Below are 14,930 nucleotides of genomic sequence, written 5' to 3'. Positions count from 1 at the left end.
CTACTGCTATAGATATATTGTTTAGTGACTACTATAGAAAGTCTATTACTGCAGTAGCTACTGCTATAGATATATTGTTTAGTGACTACTATAGAAAGTCTACTGCTGCAGTAGCTACTGCTATAGATATATTGTTTAGTGACTACTATAGAAAGTCTACTACTGCAGTAGCTACTGCTATAGATATATTGTTTAGTGACTACTATAGAAAGTCTACTGCTGCAGTAGCTACTGCTATAGATGTATTGTTTAGTGACTACTATAGAAAGTCTACTACTGCAGTAGCTACTGCTATAGATATATTGTTTAGTGACTACTATAGAAAGTCTACTGCTGCAGTAGCTACTGCTATAGATGTATTGTTTAGTGACTACTATAGAAAGTCTACTACTGCAGTAGCTGCTGCTATAGATATATTGTTTAGTGACTAGTATAGAAAGTCTACTACTGCAGTAGCTACTGCTATAGATATATTGATCAGTGACTACTATAGAAAGTCTACTACTGCAGTAGCTACTGCTATAGATGTATTGCTATAGGGAAATTCATTTACTGTGAAACATTGTTTTTTAAGATATGAATAACCTACAGTTTATCAGCCATAAAGTAACCTTATTTTTATGCAACTGTTATATGATCAGAGAACCAGTTGAAATGCTTTTTAATAATTCATAGAATTTTAAACATTTATAAAATACAAAAAGTGAATTAGCTCAAAATATTTTTTAATAAATGACCAAACCAGTTTGTTTGGAAGTCTAAGACTAAACTGAGTTGTGATATAATGTACGATACAGAGGGAAAAAAAAAACAAAATAAAAAAATATTCTCAATTTAATTATCAAAATATATTTTTCTCTCTCGGTGCTCTGTATTTCTGCTTAGCCCCTCCCTTTACATGACAGCATACTGAAGTAGGTTCTGAAGTGTGCACGTGGGGCAGTAAAGTCAAAATTAAACATTCATGATTTAGATGGAGCTTGCAATTTTATAACAACCTTGTAATTTACTTTTATAATGAAAATCACTTTGTTCTCTTGTTATTTGTTGAAGCACAAGCCTGGGAAGGCTAAAAGGAGCTTAGAAGCATGCACGTCTTTAGCAGTCTATGGCAGCAGTATTTGCAAATGATATAACACTGCAATAAACAATATTGCAAACACTACTGCAAGATGGCTATAGACACATGCAAGCTCATGAGCTGAGCTCACCTAGGACTGCTCTTTAACAAAGGATACCAATTGAACTAAACAAAATTGAGAATATAAATAAATTGGAAAGTTCTTTAAAGAAATCATGTTCTATCCAGTAATTTTAAGTTTCATTTTTACTTTAAAGGGACATAATACTCATATGCTAAACTAAATCACTTGAAACTGATGCAGTATAACTGTAAAAAGCTGACAGGAAAATATCACCTGAGCATCTCTATGTAAAAAAGGAAGATATTTTACCTCACAATTTCCTCAGCTCAGCAGAGTAAGTTCTGTGTAAAAAGTTATACTCAGCTGCTCCCAGCTGCAGGTAAAAAAAATATTAAAAAAAATGAAGAAATGAACAGCAGCCAATCAGCATCAGCAGTGCTGAGGTCATGAACTCTTTTACTGTGACCTCATGAGATTTGACTTAACTCTCATGAGATTTCATTGTAAACTTCCTTACACTGAATAGGGAAATAACATGAAAGTGCACAAGGCTCATCCCTTCGCCTGTCCCGGGACAGACATACTGATTTGCTGCTTAGAAATCCTTTACAATGGGATGTGGCTACTGAGGAACTTTTGAGGTAAAATATCTTTCTTTTTTACATAGAGATGTTCAGGTGATATTTTCTAGTCAGCTTTTTACAGCTATACTGCATCACTTTCAAGTGTTTAAACATTTGGGTATTATGGCCCTTTAAGCGAAATGTTGCAAACACTGTTCCCATATTGTGCTCTAGACACGTGAACACTCCTGAGCTTACCTCAGTATGCTCTCATAGAAAGGAGCTAAGTTTCAACAAAAGAAATACAATTTTTTTTAAAAGTAATAAGCAAGTTACACAACAGAATAAATGAAGTTTTTTGTGTTTTTCTCTCTGTATCATTAAACAGTCGCTTTAAAGAGATGAATAGGATTGTTTTTTTGTTTCCCCCAATAAACAAATAAATAACTGATGGACCAAGGAAAGAGAGTCCCCTCCCTGGGTGCATAAGTACTCCGTGCCTCTCTTTCATCACCATAAAATATTTCAAAGAATGAAAATGCGTTGAAGTAAAAAATCTGATTGTGCGGCGTGATGTGAATGAGAGATTGAAAAGGGAGAAGTTCTACCAGTTAGAGAATACGTTGTACAAACAGGTAAGAAATCAGCTGAAGAACAGTGACTTTTGTTCTACTTTTAAAAAGCAAAACCGGGGGGGGGGGGGGGGGGGGGGGTTGGTAACCGTAGCCTGCAGCACAATGTATACAACACCACTGTCAAATCTATAGTGAAGACACTGAGAGCAGTAGGCTTTGTGTACAGATAGAATGCAGGCACTGGGTTTGCTGCTTTATTTTGTATCATGCACAATGATCAGAAGCATTCCTGTCCATTTCACAAGCAACAGGCCAACCAGAAATTACAATTCATTCTGCTGACTAAATCCCCAATAATATTAATATGATAAAAGGTTACACAAGTTTAAAGGGACAGTCTTCTCAAAAATGTTTATTGTTTAAAAAGATACATAATCTCTTTATTACCCATTCCCCAGTTTTGCACAACCAACACAGTTATATTAATAAACGTTTTACCTCTGTCAATAAGTTATACCTAAGCCTCTGCAGACTGCCCCCTTATCTCAGTTATATTAATAAACGTTTTACCTCTGTGAATACGTTATACCTAAGCCTCTGCAGACTGCCCCCTTATCTCTGTGCTTTTAACAGACTTGCATATTAACCCATTAGTGACGACTCAAAATAACCCCACAGAAGTGAGTAAAATGTTATCTATATGGCACACATGAACTAGAATGGTCTAAAAAAAACTGTCAAAACGCACTAAGATAAGAGGTGGTCTTCAACAGTTTAGAAATCAGTTTGAGCATATATAAATTTGATGATAAAAGTAAATTGGAAAGCTGTTTAAAATTGCATGGCTTATCTGAATTATGAAAGATTAAAGGGACAGTCTAGTCCAAAAAAACATGTCATGTTTCAAATAGGACATGTCATTTTAAACAACTTTCTAATTTACTTTAATCACATATTTTCCTTTGTTCTCTTGGTATTCTTAGTTGAAAGCTAAACCTAGGTAGGCTCATATGATAATTTCTAAGCCCTTGAAGGTCGCCTCTTATCACATGCTTTTTTATTTGCTTTACACAACAGGGGAGAGCTAGTTCATGCAAGTCATATAGATAACATTGTGCTCACGCCCGTGGCTATTGGCAGACACTGCACTAATTGGCTAAAATGAAATTCAATAGATAATAAATAAAATGTCATGTGATTAGGGGGCTCTCAGAAGATGCATAGATACAAGGTAATCACAGAGGTAAAAAGTATATTAATATAACAGTGTTGGTTATGCAAAACTGGGGTATGGGTAATAAAGGGATTATCTGTCTTTTTAAACAACAAAAATTCTGGTGTTGACTGTCCCTTTAATGTTGACTACATCGTCTCTTTAAGCTACAAATAACAGAAAATGCATTTCTGTACACAGCTGATAGATACCCTTGTATCCATTACTAATTGGCTGATGGGTACAAATCCTGTAGTTCTATTGGTGGAGAGCATTGAGCAAAAGTGAGTTTATTTAGAACAGCATATTAAATAGTTGTATACACAACCCAATAAAATCGGCTAAGTTTATGTGGAAAGCTGACCTCATTAGCGTATCTTTCTATGTTTACACAAAATCCTCCTTATCTTATCTCTCTGTACACAGTGAAACAAATAATTTTATAGAACAATAGAAAATTAAGATTGTAGTGCCTCTCTGCCCAACCCCCTACTGGGAGAATGATCTCCCCCCAACCTATTTACACAACTTTTTTTTTTATAACCAATACTTTATTGGGACAGTCTACACAAAAAGTGTTATTGTTTAAAAAGATAGATAACGCCTTTACTACCCATTCCCCAACTTTGCACAACCAACATTGTTATATTAATATACTTTATAACATTTAAACCTCTACATTTCTGCCTGTTTCTAAGCCACTACAGCCAGCCTCTTATCACATGCTTTTGTATTTGCTTTTTACAACAGTAGACTGATAGTTCATGTGGGTCATATAGATAACGCTGGCAAAAGGACCTATTTCAAATTACAAGATAAAAGTAAAGAATCAATCTTCAAACAATTTAATAACTTTAGCAGGCAAAATGGAGAATTGGGAACACATTAAAAGGGAGTTTTTTTTATAGTATACTGTCCCTTTAATGAGCAATACATCTTTAAAAAAAAAAAAAAAAAAAAAAAAAAAGGGAGGATATACAAAAAGGATAACAACCATAATTTGAATTCAGAGATGTCTATTTTTGTGCATTCTGTTTCTCAGATAATAATAATACAAATTTGCCCTTGCGGCACAGTCTATGGTTGTAACTGAGATACAGTCTGCAAAAAACATATATCAGTATATACAGTAAGTATTTCCATACAAGCGGATATTAGTTGTATATTTATAGGTATATATGGGCTTAAAATGATATTACAGCAGTGGATAGGGACTGTGTCGGAGTCCAACACAACACCAATCTGTATAATAAAAATCCCACATCATGGGGCCCATTTATCAAAGGGCTTGCGGACCTGATCCGACACTGCGGATCAGGTCCGCAAGACCTCGCTAAATGCGGAGAGCAATACGCTCTCCACATTTAACATTGCACCAGCAGCTCACAAGAGCTGCTGGTGCAACGCCGCCCCCTGCTGACTCGCGGCCAATCGGCCGCCAGCAGGGAGCTGTCAATCAACCCGATCGTATTCGATCGGGTTGATTTCCGGCGGTTCCTGTCCGCCTGCTCAGAGCAGGCGGACAGGGTTATGAAGCAGCGGTCTTTAGACCGCTGCTTCATAACTTGTGTTTCTGGCGAGTCTGAAGACTCGCCAGAAACACGGCCCTTCAAGTTCCATACGGAGCTTGATAAATGGGCCTGCATGAATGCACTTATAAAATAACTAAATAAAGTACAGTGAATTATAGTAAACCATATTTGCTTAAACTTACTGAAAATAACATAAGATTTAAGGAGTTGTTGAATGTATAAATTAACTAAGAGGACCATATGTAAATGTCAACCTCACCCTGTGTATGCGTATATGTGCGCACGCGTTTATGTGTGTGTATGTGAGTATGTGTGTGCATGTGCATGTGAGTGCATGTGTGTATGCGTATATGTGTGTGTACGCATATGTGTGTGTATGTGTACATGTGTGTATGTGTGCGCACGCATGCGTGTGTGTATGTGTGCACACACGTATATGTGTGTGTATGTGAGTAAGAGGCGGGGCAGCCCAGGTATAGTCATGTATTCATTCATAGGGATACACTTTTCTCTCTGACATATACTTACAGAAAAGGGACTTGTGTTTTCAAAGCAGAATGGCACAAAACACCATCACATAAAAATAAGACGAATATTTTATTATTATCAGGTATTTGTATAGCGCCAACAGATTCCGCAGCGCTGTAAACATAGTCGGTATACAGAATAACTTTTTTAGGGATCAAGTGGGTGGAGGGTAACTTCCTCTGCAGGGGTTGTGTGTGAGAGGAAAGGACCATCCTAATGATAATTATCTATACTGTTATATATGATGATATGTATGTATCATCTCAGGCAGATGTAAAGATAAATATATATATATATATATATATATATATATATATATATATATATATATATATATATATATATATATATATACACACACACACACACATTATTTATAAAATATTTTATACACACATATATACCACACACATATGCATGCATACACACACACACATGCATACACACATACACATGCATACACACACACACACACACACACGCATACACACATACATATGCATACACACATATGCATGCATACACACACGCATGCACACACACGCATGCATACAAACACACACACACGCATGCAAACACACACACACACACACACATGCATACACACACACATACACATGCATACACACATACGCATGCATACACACACACATACATACACACGTATGCATACACACACACAATGGTAGATAGATATTGGAAAGAAAAGAGCAAACATTTTAACCACAACCAAGCACCCTCCCTATACAAGGCATACTGAGTACATTCCTAGGACGACCATGTTGCAGGAAGCCCTCCTGCCTCCCCCTCGCTGTTCCAGACCCCACAGTTTATAGTGCAGGAGAAGGGGCCAAGGGATGTGTACACTATATTTGTAGCTAAATAGTATCCCGTCCCTAAGGGGATACACTTATTTCAGTTCACTAGGAGTCATGCAAAATTCCAAGAGCACTCAAGCGAAACAATTCTGAAACTAGTTGATTCATTAACATGAGTAGATTTACCCTGCATATTAGTAAATTCAGTACTATTGGAAAACAAAGGTATTACAGTTTTATCCCCGTCAGATACCACTTTTAATAAGTTTGTACTATTTGTCTAGGTTACAAATATCTTATTTATTTTTTTTTTGAGAAAAAGATTAAGTTAAAGCTGTTTTGATTTTGAAATTTACACAAAGCACATGACCAAACATCTGGTCCGTGAAATTGTAGCTCACTGGCTGATAAGAAGATTCCCAGAATCCTACTGGCAAACAGTGATGTACTTATAATAAAAAGGTTGGTTTTAAGCACAGGAGAATACATTACACATCCCTTTAAGGAACAGACTTATTGAGGAGTGGGGTTACATGAACACAATACACAATATATGGCTGCCGTACGTGTATATAGCTTTTGTTACATACATCAATAGAAGAAGAATGTGAATTTCATACCACTAAGGTATTTGTTTTCTGTTGTATACAATACCCTATTTCCCTTACATATACAGTGTTTGCCAACGGCTGCCCTCATATTAAACTTCCCTGGCATGTTTTTTAGCTGATGCATGCCACCACTTTATCCTGGACTCCTGCCTGGAGTCTGAAATGTAGAAACTCCCTTTGATATTACGAAACCACGAGTAAAAATAACAATAAATTCATTGAGAAGCCAGGTGTCTCCGGTGAAACGTTAATGTCGTAAAAATAGTTAGAACCTGGCACTGAAAGAAAGAGATCCCATAATGCACTTTAGTGGGTGCCAGGACTAATCCACTGATAGACACCACAAAAACGTTAGAACCACAATGGAAAAATATCTGCTGTCATAATGAAGGAAATAAATGCAGCATCACAATTAGGAAGACCCAAAACTGTATTCCTGTCCATGACTGGCTCACAAGCCACATTCTTGCCAGCAGCACTGGGGCATTTTGGAATTGTGACCTGGACTTAGTTTAACCCTTTTGCATCAGTTAAAAACAAACCTTTATTGGCATTTATACCCCTTTAAATTAAAGGGACATTACGGTCAAACTTTAAATGCACATAGATGAATTACATCTTTGAATAGAAACATAGAAACATAATTACAATATAAATGTACTGGCAAAAATGCTTTTAGTAAAAGTTATCAGTTTTATTGTTAACATATTTTACTGCACGTGCATGTGAAGCATAGCTAGATATTCTCAGTGCACCAGCATTTTAAATACTGCAGCTGCTCAGAGCACCAGTGAGGCCTGTATCATGTCAGCAATTAACAAACTGAGTCATTACCACATGCTACAAGCACTTTAGGCTCTCTGAGCAAGTGCTATGTTTAAAATGTTGGTGCACTGTGCATATTTAAATACACTTTTAAAACAGTTATAGCTTTTATAAGAAGCATTTTAGCTGATACAAAAACATTACAGAAATGCTTCTATTCAATACTGAAATGCATCCGTGTGGATTCCAATTTTGTCTGGAATGTCCCTTTAAAGCATTTTACTCTTGCACTGGATTGTCTCTTTAAAGAGATAGGTAACAGGAACTTTTCTGTTCATTTATTTGTAGTTTAGTATCTTTGCAGCGCTAACACCCTCAGATAAAGACAGTGACACACCAGGGTGTCCTTATACCTTATCTGAGAATCGGGAGAGTACTGTGAAAAAGCACAGACAGGAGGGGACAGTAGAATTCTTACCAAGTTCTGCTGATCTGAGGACAAACCAATGTCTTTACAAGCCCAGAACAAATGTCCTCCTTTAGTGACAGCTGAAAAACTCTTGTTCTGTTTTTACCACAATCTTCTGCCTTTTCACATTACTTTCTGACCCATTAGCAACATCACAATGACCAATAACCAATTTCTATTCGTGTCTCTTCCCATCCATAAAGCACTTCCTGATTTCCTCACATGCACATTTTCTTTTGCAACTTGTCACAATTATTCCATAAGAATGAAATCCCAGCTCTCTTATTATATCCACCCTGTTGGCTCTGGATTCCGTCTGCTGACTCCTTAGAATGGTGTCACTTTCTCTTTGTACCTATCTTGCTGTGGTCTTTAGTTTTCCAATACCTCCTTCATTGTCCTATAACTCCTGTTGTGTGTTTGTCCCAGTTCTGTTTAACCCAGTCAGCTCCTGGTTTCACTTGCACACCATTTTCTTGTTTTGCAGACTAAAGGAATAACCCTCTCCAGCCTCCACTCCCTTGCCAGCAGCATTGTCTCCTCCTTCCCAGGTATTGCTCCTCCCAAAACCATGCTGTGCTGCCACTGATTCTTGTAAACCAGCCCTGGATCCTTATTTACCAGGTGTATTGTCTGCCCTCCCCCCTCTGGTTTACTCTCTAGTACAATTATCTCTCCTTTCAGAGAGAGAAACAGGAATTTGCAGAAAAAGTGAGGTCTGTTTTGTTACATTGTAATTGAATTGTCCCGCTATGGTCTTGCAGTAAATTAGTTTGTATTTAAAATGACATTTCCAAGTGAGATACCTTTTATTCTTTAATTATAATGCATTGCAGATGTTTTATATGGACAGAAAACTCAAACTGTGACCTCAGTAATGAAACAATTATCCACAGTACCCCAAAAAGCATATAATAAACTTTATTATTTACACCCATTTCCTGTAATTTAATTATAAAAATGGTGGGGTTTTCCCACTCTCCCCAGTTTTTTTTAATTCCACATAATTAAGCATTTTATATTACAATCTCCTACTAATTATTATCATTTTAGCTTTTTATTTACCGTGTGTATTATATTATTTAACTTTTAAATGGATACGTTTGCATTTCATTTTTAAATAGAAGCATTTTTGCAATATACTTCCATTAGCAAAAGTGCTTCAATTAAAATATAGGACAGTTTTTTTCTGTGGCATACATACATATGCTGTGAGGACCTATACAGTAGTATTCAAGCCCAGAGAGCTGGTTGTGGTGTGAATTGTCTGCAAAAGGCTTAAGGCTCAATTTATCAAGCCCCTACCGCTGCAAGTTCTCACAAGAACTTGCTCGCAGTAATTTATCAAGCAGCGGTCACCAGACCGCTGCTTCCCTACGCTCTTCGCCACCTCTAAAATAGCGAAATTAAATCTCTGCGGTCGAGTCCGACCGAGGAGATTGACAGATCCTGCCCTCGCGTGATTGGCTGTGCGCGGGCAGCGGTCGATATTGCACTCATGTGCAATTTTGATTACCTGCGGGTAATTTCGCCCCGCCACAGGCGAGCTGAGGCGTACAGGGGCGCGTATAAATCTAGCCCTTAGTTTGTGGCATATAAGCAACTGCTAACTCTCTGAGAAGGTCTAGTGTTTGAACTATGATGCCGGGTGCTCTCACAGCATATGTGTGTATGCTGCTAAAAAAAGTAACGTTTACTTGAAGCATTTTTGCAAATGGAAGTATATTAAAGTGAATGTAAATGTTGATGCTAAAGTGCCTGGTTTTTAAAAATTCGATTAAAAACAGGGGCACTTTAATTCATCAAAATACAAAATACTTACCTTTTAATCTTGACAGCCGCTCCAGCTTCCTCCGCCCGTCGCAAAGCCTCTTCCTGTGTTTAAAATGAGGAATCCGGCTTCATCCAATAACGGCATTGAATCAGACACGGATTCCCCCGGGGGAAGCTGTGATTGGAGGATGACCTATCCATCATTTCTGACATCAGAAATGGCTTGCGACGACCGGAGGAAGCTGGAGCTGCTGTGAAGATTAAAAGGTAAGTATTTTTTCACAACAGGAGTGAAATGTAAATTTTGATTAATTAAAGTGCCCCTGTTTTTAATCATATTTTTAAAAGCTGAGCACTTTAGCATCAAAATTTACATTCACTTTAACAAAATGCTTCTCTATAAAATTGAAATGCACTCATTCAAGTTTTCATTTTGACGTTTCTATCCCTTTAAATGTTCTATACACTGTTAGATTAAGTAACTAATGTGGCAATACAACATTTAAATGGTAATAATTACTGACCTGAGGTTTAGAAAACATTTAGCTTTCAGCATAAATAGACCATCTCTCCTCTTAGCAGAACACTTGTATTTTGTGCATCACTGCTAATGTTGTGAAATACATTAGACAGGAGAAGGTAGGCAGCAAATGTCTGCACATCAGAGAAAGAAGTACAATTTATAGATTATGCAGCTTGTCCATGTCCTGAAGATATTCAATAAGTAAACAATTACACCACATTACTGACTTATGTGTGCTTACATTGCCTGGAGGTATAATGTAAAGCACAGATCTCCTACTGCAGAGCTGACAGTGTGAGACACTATAAGTATCAATAAAATTACTGTAGAACCTGAAAAATCCGGTTGTGCAAAGATACGTGGGGTTTACATTGTACATATCCAACGGTAAGTGCTTTTGTCACAGTAAAATCACTAGAATGTCAATGAAATCATTAAATAAAAACGTATTTTATAAACTGTATTCAGCTTCTCTATAAAAGAATAACTATATTTTCTGAAATGAAGGCAAAGATTTAAAGAAGATTTATCAAAGCAACAATCAATTAATATTAGAACATTAAATAATACATTAAGGGCTAGATTACAAGTGGGATGCTAATTTACTGCTCGCCTGTAAGCGTGCAAATTCAACAGTTAACTGTTGTGCGATAAATAACCAGTCATTACATGTGGCTGGTTAGCACTCCGAAAATTAGCCAAAGATCAGATATGACCAGAGTGTGAGAGAATAACTCCCCTCACTCTGTACACATAGTGTAAATCTGTGTATATGTAGAATAACTCCCCTCACTCTGTACACATAGCGTAAATCTGTGTATATGTAGAATAACTCCCCACACTCTGTACACATAGCGTAAATCTGTGTATATGTAGAATAACTCCCCACACTCTGTACACATAGCGTAAATCTGTGTATATGTAGAATAACTCCCCTCACTCTGTACACATAGCGTAAATCTGTGTATATGTAGAATAACTCCCCTCACTCTGTACACATAGCGTAAATCTGTGTATATGTAGAATAACTCCCCTCACTCTGTACACATAGCGTAAATCTGTGTATATGTAGAATAACTCCCCACACTCTGTACACATAGCGTAAATCTGTGTATATGTAGAATAACTCCCCACACTCTGTACACATAGCGTAAATCTGTGTATATGTAGAATAACTCCCCACACTCTGTACACATAGCGTAAATCTGTGTATATGTAGAATAACTCCCCACACTCTGTACACATAGCGTAAATCTGTGTATATGTAGAATAACTCCCCTCACTCTGTACACATAGCGTATATCTGTGTATATGTAGAATAACTCCCCACACTCTGTACACATAGCGTAAATCTGTGTATATGTAGAATAACTCCCCTCACTCTGTACACATAGCGTAAATCTGTGTATATGTAGAATAACTCCCCTCACTCTGTACACATAGCGTAAATCTGTGTATATGTAGAATAACTCCCCACACTCTGTACACATAGCGTATATCTGTGTATATGTAGAATAACTCCCCACACTCTGTACACATAGCGTAAATCTGTGTATATGTAGAATAACTCCCCTCACTCTGTACACATAGCGTAAATCTGTGTATATGTAGAATAACTCCCCTCACTCTGTACACATAGTGTAAATCTGTGTATATGTAGAATAACTCCCCACACTCTGTACACATAGCGTAAATCTGTGTATATGTAGAATAACTCCCCTCACTCTGTACACATAGCGTAAATCTGTGTATATGTAGAATAACTCCCCTCACTCTGTACACATAGCGTAAATCTGTGTATATGTAGAATAACTCACCACACTCTGTACACATAGCGTAAATCTGTGTATATGTAGAATAACTCACCACACTCTGTACACATAGCGTAAATCTGTGTATATGTAGAATAACTCCCCACACTCTGTACACATAGCGTAAATCTGTGTATATGTAGAATAACTCCCCTCACTCTGTACACATAGCGTAAATCTGTGTATATGTAGAATAACTCCCCTCACTCTGTACACATAGCGTAAATCTGTGTATATGTAGAATAACTCCCCTCACTCTGTACATATAGCGTAAATCTGTGTATATGTAGAATAACTCCCCTCACTCTGTACATATAGCGTAAATCTGTGTATATGTAGAATAACTCACCACACTCTGTACACATAGCGTAAATCTGTGTATATGTAGAATAACTCACCACACTCTGCACACATAGTGTAAATCTGTGTATATGTAGAATAACTCCCCACACTCTGTACACATAGCGTAAATATGTGTATATGTAGAATAACTCCCCACACTCTGTACACATAACGTAAATCTGTGTATATGTAGAATAACTCCCCACACTCTGTACACATAGCGTAAATCTGTGTATATGTAGAATAACTCCCCACACATAGCATAAATCTGTGTATATGTAGAATAACTCCCCTCACTCTGTACACATAGCGTAAATCTGTGTATATGTAGAATAACTCCCCTCACTCTGTACACATAGCGTAAATCTGTGTATATGTAGAATAACTCCCCTCACTCTGTACACATAGTGTAAATCTGTGTATATGTAGAATAACTCACCACACTCTGTACATATAGCGTATATCTGTGTATATGTAGAATAACTCCCCTCACTCTGTACACATAGTGTAAATCTGTGTATATGTAGAATAACTCCCCTCACTCTGTACACATAGCGTAAATCTGTGTATATGTAGAATAACTCCCCTCACTCTGTACACATAGTGTAAATCTGTGTATATGTAGAATAACTCCCCTCACTCTGTACATATAGCGTATATCTGTGTATATGTAGAATAACTCCCCACACTCTGTACACATAGCGTAAATCTGTGTATATGTAGAATAACTCCCCTCACTCTGTACACATAGCGTAAATCTGTGTATATGTAGAATAACTCCCCTCACTCTGTACACATAGTGTAAATCTGTGTATATGTAGAATAACTCCCCTCACTCTGTACATATAGCGTATATCTGTGTATATGTAGAATAACTCCCCACACTCTGTACACATAGCGTAAATCTGTGTATATGTAGAATAACTCCCCTCACTCTGTACATATAGCGTATATCTGTGTATATGTAGAATAACTCCCCTCACTCTGTACATATAGCGTAAATCTGTGTATATGTAGAATAACTCCCCACACTCTGTACACATAGCGTAAATCTGTGTATATGTAGAATAACTCCCCTCAATCTGTACACATAACGTAAATCTGTGTATATGTAGAATAACTCCCCTCACTCTGTACACATAGCGTAAATCTGTGTATATGTAGAATAACTCCCCTCACTCTGTACACATAGCGTAAATCTGTGTATATGTAGAATAACTCCCCTCACTCTGTACACATAGCGTAAATCTGTGTATATGTAGAATAACTCCCCTCACTCTGTACACATAGCGTAAATCTGTGTATATGTAGAATAACTCCCCTCACTCTGTACACATAGCGTAAATCTGTGTATATGTAGAATAACTCCCCTCACTCTGTACACATAGCGTAAATCTGTGTATATGTAGAATAACTCCCCTCACTCTGTACACATAGCGTAAATCTGTGTATATGTAGAATAACTCCCCTCACTCTGTACACATAGCGTAAATATGTGTATATGTAGAATAACTCACCACACTCTGTACACATAGCGTAAATCTGTGTATATGTAGAATAACTCACCACACTCTGTACACATAGCGTAAATCTGTGTATATGTAGAATAACTCCCCTCACTCTGTACACATAACGTAAATCTGTGTATATGTAGAATAACTCACCACACTCTGTACACATAGCGTAAATCTGTGTATATGTAGAATAACTCCCCTCACTCTGTACACATAACGTAAATCTGTGTATATGTAGAATAACTCACCACACTCTGTACACATAGCGTAAATCTGTGTATATGTAGAATAACTCCCCACACTCTGTACACATAGTGTAAATCTGTGTATATGTAGAATAACTCACCACACTCTGTACACATAGCGTAAATCTGTGTATATGTAGAATAACTCCCCTCACTCTGTACACATAGCGTAAATCTGTGTATATGTAGAATAACTCCCCTCACTCTGTACACATAGCGTAAATCTGTGTATATGTAGAATAACTCACCACACATAGCATAAATCTGTGTATATGTAGAATAACTCACCACACATAGTGTAAATCTGTGTATATGTAGAATAACTCCCCTCACTCTGTACACATAGCGTAAATATGTGTATATGTAGAATAACTCCCCACACTCTGTACACATAGCGTAAATCTGTGTATATGTAGAATAACTCCCCTCACTCTGTACACATAGCGTAAATCTGTGTATATGTAGAATAACTCACCACACTCTGTACATATAGCGTAAATCTG

At 37.1% G+C, this 14,930-nt stretch overlaps 1 protein-coding gene across 6 annotated transcripts in view; it reads right to left on the bottom strand.

Moving 5' to 3' along the window:
* The window catches only part of ARHGAP32 (Rho GTPase activating protein 32), a 749,023-nt gene that overhangs the window by 112,307 nt on the left and 621,786 nt on the right, over positions 1-14,930 (bottom strand). The window contains exon 1 of one of the 6 annotated variants that reach the window (XM_053691550.1): positions 10,517-10,531. The exons of 4 other annotated variants lie outside the window; for them this stretch is intronic. The gene's annotated coding sequence lies outside the window, so the exon portion shown is untranslated. Of the gene's footprint in view, positions 1-8,228; positions 9,036-10,516; positions 10,532-14,930 lie in introns of those variants that run through there. One more of the 6 variants, XM_053691549.1, reaches the window with a different exon arrangement.

Source organism: Bombina bombina, chromosome 8 (assembly GCF_027579735.1).
Source record: "Bombina bombina isolate aBomBom1 chromosome 8, aBomBom1.pri, whole genome shotgun sequence".
In the NCBI taxonomy this organism is placed as follows: domain Eukaryota; kingdom Metazoa; phylum Chordata; class Amphibia; order Anura; family Bombinatoridae; genus Bombina; species Bombina bombina.
Note: the sequence above shows the minus strand (reverse complement) of the source record. Positions and strands in the feature narration are given on the sequence as shown.